At 40.1% G+C, this 27,613-nt stretch overlaps 1 long non-coding RNA gene across 4 annotated transcripts; it reads left to right on the forward strand.

The window, feature by feature from the left end:
• The first annotated feature begins 941 nt into the window (after positions 1 to 941).
• LOC114015802 (uncharacterized) lies at positions 942 to 19,503 on the forward strand. Of its 4 annotated transcripts, XR_008733298.1 has the most exons (4): positions 942 to 8,838; positions 8,952 to 10,659; positions 11,146 to 13,428; positions 14,002 to 19,500. It is a non-coding gene; the product is annotated as an uncharacterized LOC114015802 (long non-coding RNA). The 4 variants fall into 4 exon arrangements; XR_008733297.1 differs by having other exon boundaries at positions 10,507 to 10,659; positions 11,146 to 19,503; XR_008733296.1 differs by having other exon boundaries at positions 11,146 to 19,499.
• Positions 19,504 to 27,613: the final 8,110 nt, after the last annotated feature.

Here is a 27,613-nt window from a genome sequence, read left to right on the forward strand (position 1 = left end):
AATCAAAATTTTAGTCAGTGCAAACTCCAAGCCGTTTACTGGAGAAGGGGGCATGCTAACTTACTCCTCTTAAGAGTTCTAAGAATTTTCTTGGTCATATAAAATAAAATAAAGCCTGCTAACAGAGGGAACTGTTGTTGGTAAACTCTGCCCACCTCCAGCTCTCTTTTGCGGATTATCACACAATGTGTAACTGCAAGCATGTGAACTATCCCACTGACATTAACAGGACTCCTCATCTGCTCAAAATGATAATACACGTAAACTTTTTGCAGACTTGGGACGTGGGTTTTGGCTTGCTTCTTTTTAGTTTGTGGAAGGGCTGTTAGTCCTGACTCCCCAAATAAAAATTCCGTATTTCCATATTTTTAATGTTTACTTTGTTTAGAATGATGCATGCACAAGCAAATACTTTTCTTACCTTTCTCTTCTTTAAAGATAAACTGAAAAAGTGATTTCTGCTTTGGAATGCATCTTTGTATACAGCTATAATACTAGGTAGGGGAAACACGCTTTCTTGCATTTACTAATTATTAAGGAAGACAGAGCTTGTAGGAATTTATTCTTTTAAAGAGAATTAGTGCTAGGTGAAAAGAATGGTTACTTTCAAATCAGATAATGGAAGTTAGTTATTCTCTTTTCCTGATGCCCAAAGTTAATTATTGTTATATGGAGATCTGTGGGCTGGCATTCCCAAACAGAAGATGTGAGAGTCAAATCTGACTCCTTGTTGTACTCAGTCTTTTTGTTCTGCATCCCATAGGGGACCCATCCTGTGTTTATCTGCGTAGCTTTATGGAAAGCTGCGTATGCCAGATGTATGTTATCCATGACTACTTTCCCATGGCTCCCTTGGAAGTAATGCCTTTCAACAACACTTAGGCTGGCAGAAAAACATACTAAGGAGCTTGCTTCTTTTTCTGGATGACACTATCCCTTTAAAATAAACTTTATGAAAATGTACTCCATTCCTACATGTGAAATGCAGCTATGTTTTCCTGAAGGCAAAGGCTTTTGATGACATTTCAGAGCTACCATTAAGAGTTCAAGGGTAACAGTCATCCATGTAATGAGTTTCATCAGCTGAAGTATCACCGCCCATGCAGCTACCCTTCTGTATGGCAGCCAAGCATATGCTTCAAGTTATTTCAGAATTGGTATCTAGCTATTTATTATGACATTAAGGCAATATGAAAGTATTTCTTATCACTTTAGTTTTGTGTATAATGTGGTTTGGATTTTATGAGAACCGTATTCTTCCAGTATTGTTCCCAGTTTGCTGTTTTCCTTTTAGTTTGTGTAGGGTATTCTTAAAATCAGGAGCTGTGAGCTGAATACTTATTATTGTTTAAAGCAAAGTTTTCCTTTTTTTGTCCTTGCATTTAATGCTGAAAATGTCTTCATTATGGCAGCAAACTAGTTAAATATTTCATATTTTGGTAAGACTCATTTGCCTTGGAAGTCTCTTTCAATTGCTGTGTTTTGAGAATCTACCACTGATTGGAGGAGAAAGGGACAGAGAAAAAATTACAAATTCCCGATTTGTGTACTACTAGAAGCATAAGTGACAACCCAGGATTGACTATGGGATATTCTGCATCTTTACGTTGACCGTGTGCAACAGTCCTGTGGCCATGCAGACTTCACAGTTGTCATTTATACCATAGTTTGTGGCCACACAGATATTGTGGTTATAAATGGAGACAGATCGTGTGCAAGACACTCCACTCCAGTGACACGCAGCCTTTTAGTGGTAGAGCTTAAGGACAATTTGTAGCTGCCATAGCAGTATTAGTTTGTATCATCTGCATGCAAGGCAGAATATCCTATGTCCTTGAGCACTTCACCCAGTTAAGAATGGTTCTATTCACACGTGCTCGTTGTTGAAGACTAGGTTCAGATCACTGCCACCCAGCATCCACATTTGCAATGACTTAAAAACATATTCTTGACTCCAAAAATTAATTCAGAGATCTAAGTGAGACATCTGGGCTTTGTGCAAGATTGGGAACAGAGCCAAGTAGGTGTCTCTGGAGGACAGTTCAATGCTCAGTGAGTGGAGAGCTGCCAACATTAGTCATTAGGGAACATCACTCCAGGAGCAGGTCAGAGCTGCTGTCTCAGTGCATCTGATTTGTGGTTGTGCATAAAGTGTCTCGATCCACTTGGAGTAGTGATGCCCCGGCAGGGCTGGTACCTGCTTAAGAAGGACTAAAAAACAATGATACAGTGCCAGGAGCTGACTTTTGTGAAGTAGGCCAGTGGCTGCCCACCCCAAGAGGAGGGAGGCCAAGGACCTTCTTAGCCTGACAGAGTCCAGTTTACTGTGCCACTCCGTAAAAGAAGTCCTCACCATGAAGCTACAGCAAGGCTATGGAAGAGCCATTATCTGCTATCGTTGTAAAATCAGACTAGAGAGGGAGCCTGATCCCATCATCCAAGGACAAGCATCTCCCTTGTGTGCCTGATCTAAAGTATTAATTAGTCCTTACCTGTTCCTTCTAATTATGTCTTCCAAAAAGCAGACCAGCAAGGAGGGAAGATCTCAGTGTGAAGATTCTCACGTGAAATTCCCACAATAATGAGGAGTTCAGCTATGGTGTCTTGGTATACACCAGAATCATTGCTTGCTCCTTGCAGCATTACAGACTATTAGGTCTGCTGCTGAATGTCCCATGCAGATAAGAGTCACTGCCAGCCATCCAAACACTCCCCAGGAGCAGAGCTGGCCCTCCAGAGCTCTTTGGGCAGCACGACTGAATCGTATGCTTAGACAATAGAGGAACGCGTTGGGTGGACTGGTTGCTCTTGAGAAGAGCTTGTGAGCATGCCTCCGCTTAAGCCTGTCCAGGTCTGTCCTAAATAGTAAAACAATATATACAGAGACACAGATGGTAAAGTACTGTTCCGTGTTGGTGCTCAGCACACCACAATACTGTTAATTAAGCTTTGTTAGTTTGATGTCCAGTTTTTCTGACATGGGTTTTGATCTAATCTTGCAGAATTCTAAACCTCTTGTCTTTTTTCTTTTTATGTGCAAGTACATTTTAAAAAGATTTTCATAATTTCTTTGTGTCCGGCTTCTCTAATAAGGTTGGACAGATTCTCACAGTTTCTGTTGCTAATATGATTCCTGGCAAATAGAGCAGAAGGTTCAGGAGAACAAAAGAAATGATCTAATTTTAGTAATGGTGCAGACTGAGTCTGTCATTTTTCTCTCTCTTTTATCCTCCTACCCTTTCTGAATGTCAGAACCTCTCCCAGCACTGCCTCTTTTCAGTTTGTATTGAATTCTTGTTCTTCATCAAGGACTGGGCATGATGAGTTTTTAGATACTCCTCTGAACAGAAGCTGGAGTATTTGTGAGGCTTATCAGTGAAATTTTGACTTGTCACAGGTAATCTGCTAAGAATGAATCACTTCCAGCAAAGCTGTTTTTGCAAATTAGAAAACCTTATATCTGAAATTTCATTTAATATGTATGTCATATTTCTAGTATCCATTTTGAATCTTAAATTGAAGTTTGAGTCTAATACAGTGTAAAGACAATAAAGGAATTTAGTTTCTGAAAGACAAAGAGGGTTGCATTTAGTGTAGTAGGTCTGATCAGCTTGCAGAGTGGTCAGACCTCTATCCCGTGATGTTCTTTAGCCTGTGCATAATTGAAATATGAGAATTTCTGTATAAGCCTTAACATAAAACATATTCTTTCAAAGGCAATGGAAATACTAGCATATTTTAGATTAAATATATACTTCCAAACTTCCCTAGGTTTGGATCTTGGGGGATTTTCTACTGAATAACAATTATGCTTGTCTTAGTCAACCTTTATTCTTATTCTTGTGCTCCTGTTTTGGATATGAGAAATAAACAGGCTGTATTTGCAATTTGGGGGATGGCAATGACAAACATCTGATGTGCAAAAAAGGACAAGAAAGCACAGAGTAAAGAATAACATGGTTGAAAGCGAGAATTGCTTGAGCAGTAAAAAAATGGAGAGGATGTCCTTTCTCAGATGTTAATTTTTTGAGTGTACAACAAAAACACTGGTATGGTTAGAAATAAATTGTAGTTCAACATTTAGAGGCATAATATATTACAAAATGAAAAATAAAGCCAGCCTGATGATTAACTTTGTTTCTGAACGTGGTTACTTAAATAACCATGTCAAACTTGATTAAAAATGTGCAATAATTTTTCAAAACAAGTCATTCCTTATCTCTGGCTCCAGTTTGTTTCATATCATGTCATCGATATAGAAGGAGGCAGACAAGCATTGCAATTAAATCTATAAAACCTACAACTATATCCAAATTAAAATAACTTCCAGTTATTGCTGTAACAAACCACACTACTGGCCTAAAATTACATTTTATTACTTTTGTTTTTACATTTATTTTACATTTAATTACTACCCCTATTACTTTGGGATAACACTTGCTGGCAACACTTTAGAACGGCATTTTCATTTGCAAATGCTCCAAAAATAATTAGGCAGACCTCCTACCCCGACTTATGTGATGGACTTAAAAACTAGGCTGAAGAATTGAGATTGGAGAAGTATTGCTTCTCAGTTTTCTGTCTTCAGGACTTCTATTTACATTGCTTTTTCTGAAATCATTATGCCTGAAACCCAGGAACTTGAGGTTAACGAAGCCCTCTGCCAAACAGGCAAAGTTTGCAATGCATTCTCCCTTATCTCAACCAAGCAGCTCATCCTTTTACCAGGAAATGGAAGGGAAGGACCGTTCTCTCTCCATTCCTGTTTTCCATTCACAAAGAGGTTTGGATGATTCCACCCCGAGGCTCAGGTAACTACAGCACTCGTGCTCAGACAATGTCCCATACCAGGCTGTGAGGCTGGACACGGCGGGTGGAATAGTGGTGGGGAATGGCTGCACAGCGATCTGGCTGTCCCTCACCACAAAGGCCTCCATGCCCTTTGTGCCACGCAGAGTTGAGTTAACTGCCCTTTTTGTCCTCTCCCTCTCCTGCCACAGTAAGTACACAGACTGCCAGCCCACCCTCCCCAGTAGTACTCAGTCTTGCTTATCCCATACCTCTTTCTGCTCTGGTGCCTGGCCATTACTCCTACTACACCTACAGTCATGGAATAGCACGATACTTAAGTGAATGTTCATTAAATGCTTCGCATGCAGGGGCTGGGTGGAAGACTAGAAATGGGCAGGAGGATCTGGGGATTGCTGACAGTTTTCCCGCAGAGTACAAAAAAGGTCAGCTCTCCCAGGCCTCTCTGTTGGGTGCTCTGTAACATCTTCATAGTTCTTTCCTTTATCTGGCATGTGTTTGTCACAGCATGACTTTCTGTCTGGGCTAAGTCATTCGTGCCCCTTTCGGTACAGCAGAGCCTGAGGCACAGGCTCAACCACCATTCCAGCCAGCCCCTCCCATCGCTATCACATACAGCTTTTATCAGGGTGCTAATACTGTGGCTAACGATGTCTGTGTTCTTGAGGCACATTAAGAAATCTGGCATATAGCCCGCGGCTAGAGCTCAGATTCTGCAACAATAATGTTTACATTGGCAGGCCTTTGAACAGAAACTCACATTCACTCCAGCTGGCTGGTGTGATTCTAGCAATTAATTCAGCTTTTCCAGTGGCAAGAGTTTGTTGATACAGCTTGTTGCTCTTCCTGTCGCAAAACACATCAATAACATGGAAAAAAACTGCCTAGGCAAGTCACAGAGTCACAGAAGCGCCGAGGTTGGAAGGGACCGCTGGAGGCTGTCTAGTCCAAGCCCTGCTCAGAGCAGGGCCAACCAAGAGCTGGTTGCTCAGGGCTGTGTCCTGTCAGATTTTTAGTATCTCCAAGGTCAGAGACTGTACAACCTCTCTGGGCAACCTGTTCCAGTGTTTGACCTCCCTCCCAGTAAAAAGTTATGTTTAAATGGAATTTCTTGTATTTCAATGCATGTCCATTGCCTCTTGTCTTCTCACCGAGAAGAGTCTGGCTCTGTCTTCTTACCTCTTCACATCAGGTGTTTATATACATAGATAAGATTATTCTGAGCTTCTCCAGACTAAACAGACCCAGCTCCTTCAATCTCTCCTCATATGACACGTTCTCCAGTCCCTTAACCATCACTGTGGCCCTTTGTTCGACTCATTCCAGGATGTCTCTGTCTCTTTTGTACTACTGAGCCCAGGACTGGACCCAGCACTGCAGATGTGACCTCACTGGTGCTGAAGAGAGGAGAAGGATCACTTCCCTTGGCCTGCTGGAGATGCTTTTCCTAATGCAGCCCTGGAGGCTGTTGGCCTTCTTTGCTGCAAGGTCACCTTGCTGGCTCATGGTCAGATTGTTGTCCACCAGGATGCCCAAGGCCTTTCTTGCAAGTCTGCTTTCCAACTGGCTGACCTCAGCCTGTACTGGTACTTAGGGCTGTTCATCTCTGGGTGCAGGACTTCGCAATTCTCTTGGTTGAACTTGATGAGATTGCTGTTTGTTCTAAGTCTTTATAAAGAACCACATGGGATAGAGCTGGAGGGATGGAGATTCAAGTATCTGAAGTTCCCACAAAATCCACACATTGTTAGTTGTCTAATTTTTTAACTCATGGCCCTCACATTTATAAGACCATGTCTGAGCTCTGGAGGCTGTCAGAAATCTGAAACAAAGACAAAAGCAATGCATACAATGATTAGCTTTTTAAGTCTACACAGAAAAGAAGCGCTGCAGTTATTTAATTCTCTGGGTTGTCATTTGAGTCCTAAAATCATGTATTTATAGCTTTTCTGTTTTAATGACAGCAACTCTGCCCAAAAATACACGTGTGTAAATGTAATCGTCTTGGTTATGAATGAACAACTTATTTTCTGTATATTTATATAACTGAAATTCATGGTTTCCTCTGTGTACTATGTTTTTTCTGTAAGGTTGTTCTTTCCAACAACAAGGCCACACCACCTCTGCCCTCAGCTCACCTATAGTGAGGAAGTAGAGTGTCCATGTTGTTTCCCAAGTACACAAAGTACAGCAAAATGCTGGCTGTGAAATGTCACCAACTGGAATCACCACCAGATTACCAAATGTCCTGAATATGTCCAATTTTTTGTTTACCTTTATGATGTTGCCTGTTATTTTGGGCATAGAAAGGACCTAGAGCCTCATGGAGCAGTCTGACAGAGCTCCAGGTTTCTTCCTTTGCTTTTGCTGTTCCCACTACATGGTCACTGATTCACAACATGGATTTACACCCAACTGTGAAGATTTGTTACTTTGGGCCCTACCTTGAATCCAGACTTTCTGGTCTACAATGGATGGCTCAGACAGTGCATTAAGGCATTCAGAGCATAATCTTGGTTTCTGGGGAGCCAATAATGCATATGCCTTTGTGTTGGAGGCAGCCTGTATTTTCAACCCATTTGGAGGTCAGGAGTACCCAGGCCTGTTTTTTCATCCCCACTGAGAAATTTAAGCACATTCAAAACCTTCTAGCTACCTTTCTTTACCCCAAACTCACTGAGTAATTTTAAACAGATAAACATAGTTCACTTGTTTTTTAAATTTACTTCTTTGGTTTGAAATGTCTTTGGTTTCCTTCAGGTTTTATGATGCAAATTTATCAATAGCACTAAAACTTAGATTTTTCAAGAAGGCGTGCAGCCAAAATAACAACATTATAAAGCGGATGCCGCAAAGAAAGGAAGTAGAAATATTGCTAAAATTAATTTTTTATATTTACAATTAATCTGCTCACTCCTAACTTCACTGTTGGAACAGGTCAGGGTGTAGGGTCTTTTTGGCATGGTAGTATGAATCTCTTTGGGTTCCCAGAAATCTGGGCTGCAGGTATTAACCCCTCAGCTCCATTCCTTGCATGGCCAGACATAGCACCGTGCCTTGCCTGGGGCTGCCTTGCTGCCTGCACGCCCTGCAAGTACGGTGCCCCATACCTCCCTGCTTGGACGCTTCTATTCAGAGGGTGAAGAATGGCCTGGTGTTTAAATTACTGGATTGAGATGCCTCCAGACTAAAAAAGTGGAAAATTGTTTTTAAATGTGGTTTCATCTGACCTCCAGTAAATCTGCTAACTTCAGCTTTCCCCCTACAAATCAGGTACTGTTAGTTGGAGAGGAATTATAGAGGAATGAAGGCAGGTTAATTAACATTGATAAAATACAGCTGTGGGCTGGCTTCAAGGGTGGTGGGTTGGCTGATTTGGATAATAGCAGCTGTGGCTTATTATTGCTAAGTAGTTAAATAGCACTGAAGAGAAAGAACTCTGAGAGGAGTAAAGGAAGCAGAGAGCCCAAGAGAGCCCTGGAGGTGGGAGAGAAGGGGTGGCTGGCTGGCTGGGTGGGGGGAGGAGAAACAGCATGGACAGTAGATTCTGACAAATGGTAAAGCCTTGTTGCAGCCTGATAGCTTGCTTGTGCTGGGACAGTTAGGCTAAGTTTGTTGGATACCAGGTGGTAGGAAGGAAAACATAATTATTTAAAAAAAAAATATCCAAATCCTGCTTCATAGACAGAGCTCATCTTGTGTAAGTAGGTCAGAGTTGTTACAGAAAATGTAGTGGCAGTCATACTGATGATAGGCTCTGGTATGTTTAATAGGTCCTGTTAACATGTAAGACTTTTTTTCCCTGTTTCAAAATTTACATTTTGAAGTCAGATGACTCATGACAATATGTTTTTTCCTTCAGTGTGTAACACACCGACCTGGCACCTTGGCAGCAGCACTGGGAAGCCATGGCGGTGAATCCAGGTCCCCAGGTCTCTCAAGGAAGCACCCATGAAAGGGTCCCTGGGATTAAGAAGGAAGTAGAGGTTTTAATGAAGCAGATTCCATTCTTCAGAGGGGTGAAGGAAGGTAAGGAAAGCTCCAGTTGCTTATGTGATTATTGCTAATTACTGTAACTGAACATCCTCATGACAGGAATATTTGGTGCCTGAGGTAAAGCTTGTGTCCATTACTTTTTTCAGCTGTCTTGTGGTGCCCTCTCGAGGTAGGAGAGCTGCCCGGTTCATTCGCTATTTTATGGCAGCAGGAACACAAACTGGAAACAGACCCTGGTGAAGAAGCTGCTGTTTGCTTTGAAAACAAATCAAATTTACTATGGCTTTTCTTGGTGTGCATTTTTAAATGGCAATCCAAAATCTCTTTGTCTCCAGCTTTTCCATGAGATCAAGTACTCCAAAGGACACAAAGCACAGGGGATCCTTCTTTGCAGTGCTCTGAAGCCACAGAGGCACGTTTGCCCAAAGTGTGAACCAAGGGATCATTGCTCTGTTTACATGAAGGAATGGAAAATGTTTCCCACAACATGCTCTTGTGTCCTTGAAGCTGAGCACAAAATGCATCAGGAAATGCTGATGTTTGGATGCTGAAGTGGATTAGGAAACCTTGCCGTATCAGGAAGGCTAACCTTTGTGCTCAGGTCAGATAGAGGGTCTTGTGCTTGTGGGGAGGGTCTGTGAGTGCGGTGCCTGTGCCTCCTGCTTGGAAGAAGCCAAATGCCTTGGATGTGATCACCACCTCACTGTGGAAGACTGCAGACTGTAGGTTTCCCTTTAAAAGGGACTTTAGATGTTTAGTCTTGAAATATCTCTTGCCAGGTGACAGCAGATTGTCATTCAAAAAATGCCTCATTTAAAATCCAACAAGGAGCAAGGATTGGTAATATGGTGGGTCCTCAAGAGTCAGTGAGTTAATCACTTCTGTTTAGGACTGGGGTAGGGTTGATGCTGACTATTTGGGGTGAGGACATCCTGCTCAAGAGATGAGCGTGCTATGGGTGTGTGCTGGTTTATTTGCAGTTTCCCTTACTGCTGCGTAGGATATATTTAACTGCAGCCTCCATGGTCACCTTCTCACAAGATCCTGCTGAGTCATCCAGGCTGTTTCTATCTGATCCCATTCAATGCTGGTATGGGGTTTTCAGAAGAATAGACACAGAAGGAAACTTCTGGTTTTATTTTGTTGAAGCCTGAGTCCTTTCAGACCCGGTGCCCCGACAGCAAGAGTCACAGAGAAGTCTGTTGCATCCATTTGACCAAAACCTCTGTTTCTTTTACAATATACTCCTCAAACTAAGCGAGCACAGAGTGCTTGATCTGGACTTGTTCTGAAGGCAAGCGGAGGCTGTGGCACCCTGCAGAGGTATTGCACCCAGAGCCTGTGCGCCCATGAGGCTCACCAACACAGTAGGCTGATGAATGCAACTCTACTTGGTTGTCTTAGCAAGTGGTATGACACCTTTTCTCCTCCTGATAGCTGATAGCACGGCAGCTGTGATTTTCTGAGGCATCTGAACCAGGAGGCACCTGGGGAGCAAGATTTTTTCAGTGAAGGGTTTTTTTGCTCTGACTTTCCTCTGCTGCTATTATAGATGGCAGACTTTGTGAACTACAGCCCCTCCTCCACCCTGTCTTTTATGGGCAGCTCAGTTTTGGATTTCAAAAGGCTCTTCATGTGTTGATTTTGTGCATGTAATGGGTAAATTTTTTTTTTAAAAAATAACATCTCTGCTTCTCATAGATAACTTTTGATGGGGGCAGTTGGAAAGTAAATGTAAACAAATGCAGAACAACATGCTGAATCTGAAGGCATAAATCCCTTCCACAGAGCTGCAAATTGAAGACTCAAAGCTCCTGTTGTGTTGAAAAGAGGGACTCTTGGGCCCAACAAGGGGTAAGATGTTAATAAAACCTTTGTTCACGGTTACAATAGGGAACAGCTAAGTGTAGTTTGGGGTTTCTGCCAAGTTAACCCTGACTTATTGCCATTGTCACAAGTACTGCTAAGAAACCCCTTAACATGTTATTAAAGATAAAGAATGAAAAACAGTTAATACTTTTCATTTTGAATGCTGTATTTAAAGGAAAAGCTTTCATTTTAAAAACAATCTTTATTCCCTTTCCCTGTTGCTAGACTAGGAGCTTTAAAGAGAATTCACATTTTATGTGGCATTAACTTTCTTTTTGTGGGGAAAAAAGTTAGCTTAAATGGTCCAAAACTGGCACTGCCTTTAATATTACTGGAGTCTTATTTTCTTTAAGATGAAAGTGCAGGTGTTCTGAGTCCCCCTGAACACATGCTAACATGGCTTATTTGATTGTTTCCTTCCCTGTGGTCTGTGGGGCTCTGCTCATCTGTGGTCTCTTGCTCTGTTGTTAGCTCCTTGGGGCAGGAACCATACGCAGCACATTCAGATCCATGACCGGACAAAATCGCTATGATAATTGAGTAATAACAACAAAAAGTCATGGAAAGTAAGACAACATTCAATCAGTATTTCAACTTTCTATTTCTTCAGTGAAGAAAGTCAGCTTTTGTCTACAGTCCCGCCTTTCATTTGAGACTGTGCTGTTAGGGAATCTGAGTCTGCTCAATACATGGTCGTGGATGAGACCGCTCTCTGGATGAGCATGAAGTTGTAGGAGGTGTTGGTTTAGGTGCATCTCCGTGAGAAGCAGATACTTGTGATGACAAGTACTATATCTTGATAACTAGGGAAGAAATGAAGGAGAGAGGAGGCAGGTATATCTGGGTACTTTCTGGTCCGGTCAAGGTGTCGAGAGCATTGGGGCCACAGAGGTCCAGTAGTGTCATGTTTAAAAGCAGGCTGGTGGAATACGCTGGGGTGATAATCACATTTCTTCCAGCCCTCATACCCTCCTCTGCTCCCCTTTGTGCCACCCACTCATCTAAGGAAAGGTGGCATCTTTATTCTGGTAGAATTAACTAATCAAAATATGCTGTTGGTGACTTCAATTATGAATGTTTCCTCCCATTCTTAAAATGTTTCCACTTGTTTTCTTGGCAGGACCTTGAGGATCTCTCCTGAGAGGTCCTTTCACATAGATACGCACAGAATGAATAGTTTATCTCCAGCTCCCGCTGACTTTCATTAATAATTTGATGTAAAAACCTAAGTTGGACTTCTGCTGTGTTGGATAACTTGGGAGTACCAGCTTCTAATATTCCAGCCACAGAACAAAACACTTTTTAGTTTTAGAGGTCCAAGTGGCCTTTCTGGCTTCCACTCACCCACAACCTTTCTTGGAAATTTCCAGTACCTTACCATTCCCTGCTTTAACTACCTGGCTGCTTCAGGCATCCCAAAAAATGAGAGAGGCTCTATGGCTTCCAGCTGGCAGACCTTCTCTTGTGAATGACAGCTGTTTCCTTAAACAAGAAGATTTGGTGGGACATAAGACCATGTTTTTTACTGTTTCTTGTTTAATTGCCCAGGTCTATGTCAGAAAATACGGTGGTCACTCCTGAAGGTGAGCAGCTTGTTTTACAGGGTGCATTCATCTGCCCAGTCTCACTGAAGACAAATGGAATTGCCTATCTGAGTAATGTCACACATGTCCCTAAATGATTGCAAGAGACTGAAAGGAATTGGAAGTAGAAATAATAGCACTACTTCATCTCTCACAGAGCAGCGCCAACAAAATAATGAAGCCATGTGAATAAAGAACCAACCTAACAATCAAGCTCTAACCATTTTTTGAAAATTAGCACTTCTTCCAAAACAGTAATGGCTGCTGGGAAAATGGTACAAAATATTAACTGTCAGGTTAAGCACACCTTAATCAACATGTGCCAAGTCCCACTGATGTGTCCTCAAACCTGTTACTTAAGTACTTGTTAAGGCCAATTAAATAAACAAAATTTTAAAGCTTAATAGCATAAACCACATAAATAACATAAGAGCCATAATGGTTGAATGGGTGGGTGTTTGGCCCTTCTTGATTTAAGACAGTGAAGTGAAAAATGTTGGAGCCCTTGAAGGTGATTTTGAAGACGAGGAAGTGACTGTGCTACACAAACAGCAATCAGAGACAATTAAGAGAACTGGGACAAGTGCCTCATTCTCTCTGCAGACTGCATGGGAAATTGCGCTTTACATTTCAGTCATGTTGCATTTCAAATAAGGCCCCCAGCTATGTCATTTTTCAAGTCCAACTCAAATCAAAAGATATTGCTTAAAATCTTTCTATTACTCCAGAGTGAAAGGAATGATTGTCTATGCTGATGAGCCTGGAAGATTGTCTTGAAAAGAATTTGACAGTTTTGTTTTGCAGTCCCATTATAATGTTATTACTGCCCCTGAAGAAGACTGACAGAGCCTGAACAACAGCTTAAGTATGAGGGTAGTTTAGGATGGCACTCTGCTGCAGATTTCATGTTGTTTCTCTGCACAGTAGAGAAACTGTGCACTATACTATGCATATGTTTTCATTTAAAGCTTAATCTGATGAAGAATCTCAGAGAGCCTCTATAGTAATAAAAGAACAGAAAATACAAGCAAGCTAAAAAAATCCCAAACCCCATCAAAATGGAAAGAATCAAAACAGGAAAATTTGGAAATAATTATCCATGTCTAATTATAACCCTATCCCTATACAGAATGCACAGCCCCTGGGTGATACTTCTTTCAAGAACTTTCTGGTAAGTATGGAAATGTTTCAGTATGCGATTCAGAAATTTCCTGACATGCTGAAGGGGTCTCAATTTTGTGGCCGCCTTCGCAAAGACAGGAATACAATGAGCTTTCAGAGCTCTTGTAGCTGTTTTGGTTTGGCATAATATGCCTAGAAACAAGCACCTTAGTTTTTAAATTTGCTTGAATACTGATTTAAGTAACTAAGTTTCCCCTGGTGCAAATGCTTATCTACATGTCATTTGTGTAATACAGTAACTTTTGCTGGTGTTCATCCTCTTGGTTATAGATAAAAAGTAATGGGGAAGTTAAGATGAAGAAAACAAATTAAGTCCCTTACTGGAATATCAGTGCTTTTTTATGCATAAGCAAGACAGTTTACTTCAAAAAAAAAAATAAAAAAAAAAAATCCCAAGCACAAACCAGAGGGGTGGGATGAGGTGTTGAGAGCAGGGACAAGTGCTAGAGGTGCTGCCAGGTTGTGCCATGCTCAGCTGGATGCCTGTGGCTGTGTTTCCTCTGAACCCTGAGGAAGCCCAGCGCCACTCGCTGCCCAGCCTTCACCTCCAGCTGCCTGCCAGGGAGAGAGCGGCGGCTCAGCATCGGAGTGCTGAGCGACACGGAGACCGGGGGCTCCAGCTGCCTGCCCGCGAGGTGCCCAGCGACCCTTCCCTCAGCCAGCCCTGACTGCTCTGCTCACTGCTCTGAAAACCGGGAAGATGGAGGGGCTGTGCTGCATACATAGAAGTGATGCAAGACGCAAGCTTTGCCTGGCAGCAGTTTTCCCAAGGAAGTATCAATTTCATCTTCCTGTCGTCTTTGCATAAGGCACTGTTTTTTCTTTTAAAGAGGCTTGTTTGGTGGTTTTTTAATGAAAAAGGCTCTAAATGTAAATGTTCAATTATAATGCTAATTAATAGAAAGTTAGTATAAGATCTCTGCCCAGATATAATCAGTTCTGCATAAACCGGGTCATTTGAGAAAACAAGAGTCTAAATCAATTATTTCTAGATTAAAGATTTAAACTTTTATGTTTTGCTATATAACAATTGACAGATAAATTACAGTTACAATAACGACCTTGTACTTGCTGTCTTCAACCCAGTACACAAGCTACCCAGATCTCTGGGGAAAAAAAAAAGGCAATGCTTGTTGATTTGTGAGAGCAAATATGCCCACTGAAATTAAGAGGAATTTGTAATGGAAATGGGCAGCTTCTGAGCCACGGACTGTAGAAGTTATTTATAAATGTGATGACCTGAACAAGAAGCCTTTCCTAGTGTGGTGTCAGAAAGCAAGTTCGGTGAGGTCATTCACATATGGAACAACACAAGAGAGAAAAATGCTGCAAGACTACACTCACTGCTCTCAGAACCTTAACCCAGTACCCAGAATTGTGACGGACAACGTCTCCAGCAGAAATCTTAAAATTTCAGTGGGACTTCCTTGGCGCATGGCACTACTCTACTAATGATTGCAAAGCTGGGTCCTAACCTGCTTGTTTTAAAACAGTTCTAGCAAATTTACATTTGGGGGCAAATTCTTGTCACGAGAAGCCCAATGGGAGTTTTGTGACTTCGTTTCTGTATTATACAACAGTTAAATTTTCCTTATGTTTTCTTGTACCTCAAATATGTAACTCCTAACTGGAAGGAACATATTTATGTACAGAAAAATGATGTATATAAACCCACAATGTTTATTATTTTGTGTTCACTAGTAACTCTATGGCTCTGCATTAATATCACTCTGTTGTTTTCTGAAAGAGCCAAAAGGCCAATGGGAGTGAAATACCAACCTGAGAAAGCAGTCTAGCAAGGAAAGCAATGCTGTCACTGCAGAGGGACTTCTAGCAGAAGCAGTGACACTTGCAGTTACTGAGACTGTCAGTCCAAATCCGTGTTGCTTTGGTACCCCGGATAAAGATCAGGCCAACTTAAGAGCTGGCGACATGCCACGCAGACAGATGGACAGATTGGGGAGCAACACATAGACTGTGCAGGAGCATCAAGTGTGGATTCTGAAGGCAGCATTCCCAACTGGAAGGTTCCAAAGAGCTGGCCAGCCTGAGTTTTAAAAACAGTTTCTGGTTTAGGAAATGCCACAATTTTGTTCTAGAAGACCTGACATACTGAACAAATCAGTAGGAAGGGGTATTGTAATGTTGGTAAAGTTGGCTTGAGCTGCACAGAAAGGAGAAATTGAATAAGGGATGTTCCCTCTGAGCCCCAGAAAGAGTGAAGATGAGAACTGGTGAAAGAGTTTCCCCGTGTTTCTCTGCAGCAGGGCAAAACAGTCATACACTGCTAAGCAGCGCAGCAGAGGAATTGCCAAAGCTGCTCGTTAGAGATGGGGAGGAGAAATCTCACCTTGGATTCGGAAGCTGGAATGAATCACAAACTCACACTTCAGCCTTCCTCTTCAGAGAGAATCAGCATCAGGGTAGGGACACTACGGGACGACTCCTTTCCTGGGACAAGGGTAGCATTTACTAGACAGGATAAAATTGGACTTTTACTATTAAGCTGGAAAACTGAAACCCAAAGGTGGAAATCTGATGCCAGTGCATTTTGTTTTTGAAGAAAATAGAAGAATCTATGTGAATTTAAATATTTATCTTCAAGCAGTTTATTTCCTAGCACACCAAACTTTAAATGGTTAAATTAAATGATTCAACTCTTAAGTAAAAACGGGGCTGCTATATAGGAATTTGAATGATTGGTCCTCGTGTGCATCAGCATCCCTTTGATACCCTTACAATATATCACCCCTTCCATTTGCAAAATGGACAGGGTTTTCCTGGGCGGATACTCTATCCAGACTGTAATATATTCTGTCTTCTAATAATCAGTCCAAACTGCATTTCAAATGCCACTTCTACTCCATTTTCTGTAATTCATTCATTACTTCTTTCAGATTCCTGGGTTGCGCCATGTATTTTGCCGGTGTTGACGCCTATTGGGCAGTCAGGTCTAGAGTCATTCCGGGCTGCTCTTGTTTGTGTTACTCTTGTTGTGAACTCAGTTTATATTTAACCTGGGAATATGAGTCATAAAAGGCCAACACACACACAAAAAGAGGAGACAATATCCAGTGCAGTCAATATCATGTCCAGTCACAAACTGGGTTAGAAAGGGACAGGATGAGTGAAGGGACCGATAAAGGGCACAAGTTTCTAGTTTTTTGAACTGCTTTAGATTTGCTAAATCAGAAAACTATTACAAATTGAGAGCACCGGTTTATTGCTGGGCTCATCTCTTTGGGTGCACTGCGATGATAACAGAAGTCACACCAACAGACACCCCCATTGTTGCTCTTTGCAGAAGAAAGGAGTATATTATTTATCTGAAACTTTTGTTCTCATGCATGCATGTGACTAATGTTGTGGGATCTGAGTGGGGCTGCACATGTGGCAATTACAAAATAACATACTGGGAGTGTATTTTGATGTCAAAGAAAAACTTTAAAGCAGCACCTTTAATGGATACTAGTATATTACATAACTTTTTAAAGTTCATGGAAGAAGAAACACCTTTCCATTAATGCACTTGCCTAAGACCTTTGTTCTTCTATCAGAGACAACCAGTTCCCATTAATTTGGCATTGAGATGGGCATGCAGCTGCACTTTTTGGGCTTCTACAGATTACATTTACAAGCTTAGTAATAATTTTATGCCTACAGTACATGAAATAAAAGAAATACATTAAGGGAACATGAAGGGTATGAGTATGCCAGCAGAACAATTGAATTGTTTATACTTTAGGGTGAAATCCTAATCTGAGGACTTCTAATGGGATGTATATCAAAACCAGCTGATCCATGAAGGCTTCTAGTGCCATCTCAGGACAAGACTTTGGAACACTACTCCATTTTCCACAGCCACTGTACTTCCCACATGAAGGTAATACCCACAAAGGCTAGATGGTGGTTGTGTTATATTCAGGAGGGCTCTGATTTGCACCATCAGAGGCCCAAGACCACAACTGTCAGTGTAGACATTATCTCACTGTTGGCCCTATCTTGGCTTGCAAAGGTCAAGCACAGAACGTTGTGCACCACCAGCGGAGCAAATAAAACCATTACCATGACCCCAGCTCTAACTCAGTGATGTTACAAAGGGGTGATTCTGGATTTAAATCTGCATCGGCATTTTTAAGGTCACCGATTCTCTCTAAAGAAACAAAACAACACACAGACTTGTGTGCACACAAACACACACACATACAATAATTAAAAGAATTAACAGGGGACTTAAGTTTGTGTTGCAAACCAAGGTTCTTGTTAAGTGGAAATTTGCCATATGCTCTCCAACACTAGACACAAAGAAGAGCCATTTTACTAACTTAAACCTCCTACAGTTTTGCTGTAGGATTGGAATGCCCATTGCTGTCGATTGGCTTGTTTCATTTAGAGCACTAATGTTTATTTTGGAGACTGTATATCAAGGTGACTCGGAATAAGTTGTTTTGGGAAACTTTTTCTCTCAGGCTGCTGAGCCCATAGTTTGAAGAGAAAGTAACAAATAATAAAATGCAGAGGTGCCAGTGGGCTTATTGTTACAAATACTTGGAGGTTTCTATGTCTTCCTTCTTTTTTTTTTTTTTCTTTAACAGTCCAATTATGTACCACATAGCAGCAACTGGGCTAACAACAGCCATATGATGGAATAGCTTGTAATCCGGTTGTGGGTCTAGCTCCATGAGACAGACTCCAAGTAGATGAGTTTTAAATCTCCTTAGAATTAAGAAGGGTTTGGCAACCAAATTAATTGTTTTGGAAAAATCCTGCTTTATGGATCATGAAGAGGATAAAAAGGGAAAAAACATGTCATCTGTAGTGGTTAGTCAGATGTTCTTTTAGAGTTACAACGATTTCCTCTCTAATTCTTCTTGTTGACATTCCCGTTAAAAGAATAATGAGTACTAGATTCGTTGCCTTAGTGCTACTCATCCCTGTGTACATTACGAAATCTTTGCATTAAGCTACCCAAATGGATTGAATGATACTGTAAGGCAGACATTACAAACAATTGCACTCAACTGTAAGCATGCATAAAAGCAAAGTATAAACTGATATGCTAAGATACAAGTGATATTAATCGCTGGTAACCTGTATAGTAGTTTGTTTCAAAGAAGTGGTGGGGTCCAGACAACCGAGAGCATGCATCAATCTGGTTTAGCAAGACTGAATTATTTTAGCCTTTGGATTTTTAATATTTATGTAGTTCCCCTTTTACCAGTGAGGTTGTGATGCTTTGGAAAAATATGTTATATGTATTATTAATGCCATGTTTAAATAATGGGAGACAATTAAACAATCACTGGGTACTAGTTTCCCAGGTGTATTTCTGGTTTATGTATTTTGCAGATATATAATGTATTCTCACAAAGGCTACGTTACTTAATTACCCAATGCTTTTAAAGTATTTTGGTAAAAATAGGTGTGCAAAAAAAAGGTATTATTATTTCACAGGTGGCATAAAAGCAGCTTCATTAAGGAGGCTGGTACTGATAGTCCTTTCATACAGAAAGCCAGGAGATGGTTCTTCACATGGTACATTAAACAGTGAAATATGCCAATTTTGACTTGATTTCTATGCTGCTAAACTACCCCACATTCATTTGCTTCAGCTTTAAGCCCTTCCATTCTAGTATTCTCTAGCCCCAGTTACAGAATTGCAGCTTGCTTTTCACCTATCTTCTAACAGTTTAACATAGATGTCTGGGTCCAGTCCATTGTTCCAATTGTATATAGTTTAAAAAGCTCTGCAGTATTTTACTCTTTCCATTATATCTTGGCTTCCCTGAGCGCTCTGCTCACTGCATTTTGCTTGTACTGGCTCTGTTTTCTAAACCCATTTATGGCTTTTTTTCTGTACACACTTGTTCATTGGGGAGCTTAAATTGACTTCTCTCTATTCTGTTTCCTTAACTAAAACCGCACCATTAAGGTTGATTGAAGTCTTTTGAAAACACTTCATAAAAAATGAAAGGCCATAAGAAATTAGGCTACCAGTGTTTGCAAATACCTGTTTTCAGCCAAATTGATGGGAAGGAATAAGAACTGAAATTTAAAAATGCTACTGATATATATTTGTTTGCTCCCTATTTTAATAAGACTAGAAAAAGCATATGTAAAACATGTCTAGGAATAAAATACTGCGACATTAACAAAATATGCCATGCAGTAGCTTTTTGCTGCAGAAAGCCTTTTCCCCAGAAAACATCAAGCACAGCTTTGAAGAGAGAAAATGACAGAATGAACAGAAGTATCTGGATCAGTTATTTTCATGATTTTGTTTTTTAAAAAATATTTTTTTATTCTCAAATGTCTCTCTTCAACGAATACTGAAAACTACTTCTTTTTAAGAGTAACACTTGAACTATGGAATAACATATTTATCAGGAATAGGAGAAGTTCTTAATAAATTGCTTTACAAAGGAAAGATGCTTTACAAATGGGAGAAAAAGAAAGGTTAATTAAATCAGTGAAACTTTGAGTGTCCTTTCAGCACAAAAACATCTGTGCAGTGGTTGAGGATATTAAGTATGTTTTACATTATGTACATGTATACTTAATAAACAAAGCAGCCTCATTTCACAAATCACCCGACAGGAACAAGGGAAGTCATCTGAACAGCATGCTGAATTGTCAGGGAAACTTCTATGGACATATGGAAATGCATCTGCTTTAAAAAGAGAAATATCAAGAGGGATTTGCACAAAGTTAAAAGCAAAGCAAGTGCTTTAGAATCAAAAGTGATTACATTGAAAATGGCAGCTTCCTTGTCAGAGCAGCTGAGACAGCTCCTCACCGAACAAAATACTAATTGTTCCAGCTGTTTCCAGGCACTCCTAATACTGCTGCTTATTAAAAAATATATACTTAAGAAATGTGGAAAGCTCTATAAAACCAAAATAAAATAGTTTTTCTTCTTTTTAGATGATTTTTCAGACAACCAAACATATTGTATTTACAAGATATGGCTTTTTCTCTTTTCAGAAATACAGATATCTATTCTGACAGTCATCTCACTAAGTGGAGACATCTTAAACGCAGGAGACTTCCACTGTAAGACTTCTGTTACAGAACAGTTGCAAAAAATCTGCATACTGTGAATTTTACAGTTTTAACAGACTTTTTCCAACAACAAAAAATCTTAATATGGAAAAACCCCAACCCTACCTAACCCCAAGATCAAACTCACGTTTGAATTCGAGATCAAACCTGTAAATGAAAGCTGTTCCCAGACTTTGCCTTTAATAATGTGATCCATTTAAGATTTTGTTCCTTTTTATTTTAGAAAAGCCATAGAATAAGCCTGTCAGACCTCAACTGCGGTAGTATTTGATGGTGTACGTGGTGAACACAAATTGTAGCATACTGTATCACTTCCTTTAAGAATTCTCCCGTTAATGGAGGAAAAGAGCAGCGAGATCAACAAGAAAAGTAGCTAAGTACAAGGAGGTCATGCAGCAGCGATGAGTTCTGTAGCAGAGGTACAAGGAAACCCTGTCAGTTTCCATCCCATTAAACGAGCTATGAGCTATGTGTTGGACTCACTGGGATTACCAGCAAACCCCTTCCAAGCTGTGTGCTAGCTCTTGCTCACATCCTCTATCAATTATTCAGCTCCTTTTATGCAAATAACCTTTCAAAGAAGCAATGGAGATCCATAATGGGAAGAAGAGTAACATCCATTTAGAGGAATTAAATGGTAGATGGAAAGTGTGACACTTTGCAGGCAAAAGCTATTGAAATGGTGTGGTACTAGTACTTTTAAAATGTCTGCATGCATGCACAGACGGGGAGATTCAAAGTTTTGTTTGCTTTTTTTTTGATGATCAACTTTATACAAAATTAAATAAGAAGGCAATAGACAAAGACTCCTGCATTCACAGTTCAGCCCAGGGGACAGTTGCAGAAGTGAGGCCTGTGTAGCAGATCTGTGTTCTTCAGGCTCTAAGCTTTCGTTTTGTATTTTACAGGGGACGTATGCAACAAGCCTGGATACAAATGGTGTTTATGCTAAACAGAGGCCTCACTGTTCTTTAGAGTCAGGAGTTACAAAGAAACTAAGGGCCACTCCTGCATCCTTTTATCAGGCAAAACATCCCATTGATCTCAATGCATGTATGGGATCAAAACTACTCTGCTGCAGTACCACGACAGGTCACTGGGCCAAATTCAAAAATGGTGTATGCAGAGGCAACTCCATTCCTGTCAGTGGAAGTAAGCCTGCTGAGTGAGAGTCAGTGAAGACGCTCCAGGAAGGCTTCTCCCCACAGAAGAGTTGGGTAAGTACATGCAGACAATCCTGGGTGCATCCAGGCAAAGAACTGATCATGTCTCTGTTGCGAGCCTTTAAATCCTTGTCTGGGATTTTACTTGAAGGTTTATCCCTTTTCTTGTTAGTAAACTCATTATAGTCTTCCTGCTGAACTGTCTGTGGGCTGTTTGACCACTATGTCTGGGTTTGCACCAGCAACTTTGGGCGTGGCGATACCCCACTAATGCCTCTCCTCTGCCAAGGCTGTGGTGGAGCTGCCTGTCATGAAAGGAGACAGATCAGCGTGGGTAAGAAGACGCGCACCATCCTGTGCACTCCAACATCAATTAGAGAACCTCAGAATAACCTTGAATTTCATATCAGAAAGCCAGTGTTTAATAAGGCAGAAGCATAGAAACAGGACCACAACCTCACGGCTTCTGCCTCTGTCCTGCTGCAGCTCCTTCACTACACTTTGCTTGTGTGACTCTGTGTGCAAGCACACGAACAATCAAAAGTAAACAATGTTATTAAAGCACAGAATCCTGGAATCATTTTGGCTGGAAAAGACTTTTAAGATCATTGAATCAACCATTATCCTAGCGCTGTCGAGTCCACGACTAAACCATGTCCCTTTCTTTCAGTCTTTCAGCTTAATTTTGGGAGACAACACCTAAATGCTAGGAAACTTCCCATGTTTGAATCTGTATTTCCTGGAACTCACATACGCTCCAGTTTTGCAACTATGTCTTCTAGACATGAAGACATCTCTTCTAATAGCTTTGTAATGTGAGTGCCCTGTATATTTATGGTGCTTCTGCATTTAACTATCTTTAAGTATACTGTTATTTGCAAAGGAAGTTTTTTGCTAAATCAGGAGAGACTGAAAGTGTGTTTAAATGGAGTGCAGCTAGCCCCCCAAACAGAAATACATTTCTATTATAAACTTCTACACTGAAAAACGCCCTGGCAATAGGCAAAGGTGGAATTTAAAACCCTTGAAAGAGTATTATGCACAAGCATAGGTAAGTCCAGAAAATTAAAAAGAAGCAAAGCTATAGGGGGTGCACACGTATTTCTGATTTCAGGTTCACCACATTGTGCTTTCACAGCCTACAGAAATTAAAGCTGTTTACCTGTAACAGGCTGGCACAACAACGCTTTGCATCTCAGATGGAGGTAGCATGCCACAGAAACACCAAGACCTTTAGGAAACTGGCTGCTATAGGGCACAGAGTATTTCTCCTCAGGATTATATAAGGGGCTTTCTGTAGTGCTCAAAATTACATGGAGAGCACAAGAGCAAAACGCTGCAGTGAGCAATCTCTGCAGAGGACTATCTGAGCTCACTCTCATCTCTTTCCTCTCTCCTTATTCCCAGTTAGGGCCAATTGTTAAGTCTTGCCTTAAATTTCTGTTGTTACCTGGGAGGGGGGCTGGGACTGACCTTGTATAGAGATGAATAACACAAGGCCATGATACCACATGAGCAGTTCCGCTCTTCTTTTTCCTCCACACAGTACTTTTACAACCGGTTCGCTCATAAGGGTCTATCTTCTGTTTTGTGTTGTTCCTCTGCTTACGTCAGTTACACATGTGCTTTTCTCTCCTTCAGGCTCACCTTAGAGGTATAAACTGTTTTCCCTGACACTACTATGTCCTTGTTCAGGTCCCTCTATCGCTCCTGAATGAACAAACCTGACTGCTAGCAGGGGACAGCCAGGCAGCGACCTTTAGATACAATGTGATCCAACTCATCTGTACAAAAACGACACCAGTCACACTCAGACTCATTTCCCAAAGACGTCAGGGCTCCAAGTTAATCAGAAACAAAAAGAATCTGACACAAAGGCAGTGCTGCTCTCACAGACCCTGCTCAGCTCTGCAAGTGGTCTTTCCTTGCCTTGAAATTTCAAGAATGGGATCTAAAATTGTGATTTTTTCTGGTGCCAATCTGCCATAACCCGGCTGAAGCAAGGGGAGAGTCCCTGTTACCCAATGCACTCTTAGCATGTCTTAGTAGCCCTGATGTAGAAAATCAGCAGTACAACAAAGACATCTCGTGGCTGTCCTGCAAACCGCAAGTGAAACAAAGAGAACTTACCAGACAGAAAGGGGATCTGGCCACGACATGAACGTCTGTGGTGTGGTAACAATCTTTGCACTTGCTACCTGCCGTCTACTTGTAAGTATAATTAATACTAACCCCTCTTTCAAATCGCCTAGGAGAAACAAAAAATAGTATGTATGAGTAGAAGAATATCTTAACTGTAAAAATAAAATCATGTCATTCATAGACATTTACTGATGGCTTCCAAATTAAACACAGAAACTCAAATTATTAAATTAAAAAGCCCTCAATAATTCTAGTAGTAATTTAATTTGACCTGATAAATTTTTCATAGCATTTAATTCATGTATCAAGCCTGCGAGTAAGATCTTATATTAGAGATAGTACTCTAAAGTCTTCTAAGAACTTTAATTTCAAAGTAATATGCTAAATAATCAACATTTACTTTTAAAATACTTAAAGAGTTTTATTATAAAGCAGCAGATAGATAATATGTTTATATAGTTTTTAATATTGGTATATTTTTTTAAACCATATATAATCTTATACAGTATACCCCAAGGCCTATATTTTTAAAAAAAATATGAAAAGTGAAATGTATTTTTTTAAAACTAGACAGAATAATAAAGTCAATAATTACATTCAGATGTAGTTTCATTGGTATTCCTCGCATCAGTTCATACACACATGTATGTGAGAAAGGCTCTATAGATACAGTAAGCACATTATAGCAAAGCAGCAATTTTTGTGATTATCTAAACTGTATTTTTGAACAGCAAAATAAAATCTTGCACAGAAAATTTACCAGCATAAAACCTTGATCTGATACATACTAGTGTTCTTCTTCCTTCCTCACCTTTGGATGAGAATTTATTATACCATAAACCATGACATTTTTCCAGCTGAGTAAAAATGAAGAGTAATTAAGTCAGATCATGAAGGTCTTGGAAAAAAGACCAACCCACTCTGTAGTAAAGGTGGAGAGAGCAGACTCTGCCCTCCAGTTTCCCAGTGCAAATCTGAAGAAATCATACTGAATTCAGGCTTACTGTCAACTAAATTCTGAGATTGTATTGCTGATTTATCCAGTGAAAACGAAAAAAATCAAAGGGATCTTGTTTGAGTGCTACAGGATCCAGATGCTCTGCATGTGCATAAATGGTTGCTCCGCTGAATTAAATAAGTCCGTTACATAACTGATATTTCATATTCATTATACATTCACAGTCAGCATATTAAAATGAAAGTATAAGTGGCCAAAATCTTCCTTTGGTAACACCGCTTAAATCTGCGGAGCAATCCTCAGGAAGATTTCTTCCCCCAGGATTTCTCTCATTTTCACAGTTCTTTTGACTTTTATGGTTGATTTAGTGTGGGGAACCTAGAAACAATTCCGCATCAAATGACAGAGACTTTGTTTTAAAAGCTATGCATTTAATTTATAGAAGTAATAACAATACATATTTAATACATTAATAACATGATATTCAGTCCTATCATGCACTCTCATGACAATAACTTTATTATGTACCCTTCACAGATGAAATCACCACTTTGCTTAATTAACTCAGAGATCTACTGCTAATACAGACAAGCCAAGATTTTACCATGTACTTCAGGACATCTGTCTACAAGCATTTTTAGAACTTTTTTTGTTTTATGAAGAAGAGATTATTTACAAAGAAGATGAAATACTGAATTCCCGTAGGATCAGATTTGTAAACATACCTCAGTATTGCTCTGTTAACCCCATGAGACCTAAATACCGTACTAGTTTTAATCCTACTGAAAATCACCTATCATATTCCCCATACGAACAGGTGATTCACAAATGACAAGCAGAGGAATATGCCATTAATGGTTCATAAACATCCTGTTGCATCTTTTAACTCTGATCTAACTTGTTGATTTCCCTGGATAAGGAAAAAGCTGTTAGCCCCGTTCCAATTGTAACATGAAAACACTATCGACCTTATACTAGGGAGCATGCATCCCAGAATGTGACCTGAAAGAACCTGTAAGATAATAATATATTATCTTATTATCACTCTCATCTACAAGCAGCTGATGGGTGGAGTGACCACCTACTGCTTTGTGCCATCAAAGGATGAAGAGCCAACACTCTTAAAACATGGGTATTTCCTTTTGAGTCCAAATTACCTTTTTTTAATCAACTATTTTGGTAGAATTTGCCTTCTATCAAAATACGATTTATAACTAGTATTTAAAGCTGAACAAGATGAAGCCTGGAACATCTCAATATTCAGAAAGGCAAACAAATGTGATGTTCTGTTTTAAGCAGGGAACTGTAGTGGAGACTCCAGTGGTAAAGGAAAGTTGTTCTGCACGTTAAACAAGTATCCAAACTCCTCCTCTTGTATATTAAACAGCACATTACCAGCTCTCTAAATAGAATGGGAAAATCAAAGCAAATCCATTTGTTACTTTTTGAAAAAAAAAAGAGGTGAAACACTACCTTTTAGGAGCTTTGCCTTCTTGGGTGAGTTGTTTCTCCCCCTGATCATAACAAAGGAAAAATACATATGCTTTAAACTTTTGCTGCCCAGGAAGGTTATGGAGTCTCCTTCTTTAGAGATATTCAAAAGCTGTCTAGACATGGTCTTGGGCAACTGGCTCTAGATGGCCCTGTGGTAGCAGGAGGGTTGGACCAGATGGCCTCCAGAGGTCCCTTCCAACCTCAACTATTCTGTGATTACATATGCACTGCACCTGAAAAATTAGTTGGCAGTAAATTTACGTTATTAATAAAAATCATACACAAGTGTTACGATTAACCATGTCACACAGAAACCTAGGATAAAAGTTCAGTTAACTCCAAAGGGTAATTGTCTTAATATGCGCCTACCAACCATGCACCCTGTGGCCTCCACTGCTAATTTTCGTACATTTCCACATGTTGTAGTGGCTCACTAACATAGAATTGTGAAGTGAATGTTAGTTGTCCTAAGAAATGTCATGGCTGTATGCTACCTTGAATATCAGTGGAGAAAAGGACAGTGGGCTGACTCTGGGCGTTGAAAAAGCGTTGTCAAAAGATCTGAAGCAACCTTAAAACCTTACAACTTTTTGGACTCAAGAAAGTAGGATCTTCCTTCCTACATAAATACACAGTTAAACTTGAATTTATGTTACCATACAAACTAATTCCTTGAGTACCAAAGATTAGGGTTCACACATTTTCTGGTGATGGAATGCAGCTATAAATTTAACTTAAATGATTACTGTAGTCTTCCTGATTTGATCCTGATTAAGGAAGTGAATCTTCCTTAAAGTTCAAAAAATAAGTACAGATCCTGTAAGCAGAAACAATGAAAAGTATCGCATAACATAATTCTTTTCTTTACTTTAAGGTTGTGTGCAGAATTTATTGTTATACATAACATTAAAATAGAAATTAGTAAGTAAACATAAGTAACAATGGCAAAATGCTAAGAGATGCTACAAATATTATCTAAATTAAGAAGCTTAGGGAAGAGAATACTTCAAAGAAATCTGACCACAGTAAGGCAAGAATTGGGCTCTTAAGACACCTGAATAGCTTTAACTCTGCCTGAAGAGATGCCATGAGGGAAAAGGTTAAAAAAAGCCTGATGTGTCCTAAAACATCACTTCATCTAATCTGGGATGATAAAATTAGCGTTGCTTAATCAGAGGCAAACCTTTTTTTAATTTTTTTACTATCTGGGTGCCTTTGCAGTGTTCTAATTTTAGCATGTTGGATTTAATAAAAAGTAAGACTAAACTGGAAACACAGACAATACGCATAGTTTTGCACTATTACAACAGGCTGAAACTGGAAAGATCAAAGAACAAGTGGCATGTGAGGAACTG

Source organism: Falco cherrug, chromosome 7 (genome assembly GCF_023634085.1).
Source record: "Falco cherrug isolate bFalChe1 chromosome 7, bFalChe1.pri, whole genome shotgun sequence".
In the NCBI taxonomy this organism is placed as follows: domain Eukaryota; kingdom Metazoa; phylum Chordata; class Aves; order Falconiformes; family Falconidae; genus Falco; species Falco cherrug.